The sequence below is a fragment of the Mustela nivalis genome (assembly GCF_964662115.1).
Source record: "Mustela nivalis genome assembly, chromosome: 7".
Lineage (NCBI taxonomy): Eukaryota > Metazoa > Chordata > Mammalia > Carnivora > Mustelidae > Mustela > Mustela nivalis.
Window position 1 is genome coordinate 94,920,215 of NC_139026.1, and position 301 is coordinate 94,920,515.

Sequence of the window (301 nt, forward strand, 5' to 3'; positions counted from 1 at the left end):
TCAGTTGGTTGAGCGTCTGCCTTTGAATCAGATCATGATCCTGGAGTCCCAGGATCAAGCCCCATGTCAGGCTCCCTAATCAGCGGGGAGTCTGTTTCTGTTTCTCCTTCTCCCTCTGCTCCTCTCCCTGCTCGTGCTTGAGCTCTCTATGTGTCTCTCTCGCAAATAAATAAGCTTTCAAAAAAAAATTAAAAATTAAAAGGAATATTACTCCCAACACTTGTTTTCCAGTACCAAACTGAGGGAGATAAAACACCTACTAGAAGCCTAGATGCTGAAAAGAGAGGGACAAAGTCAGATA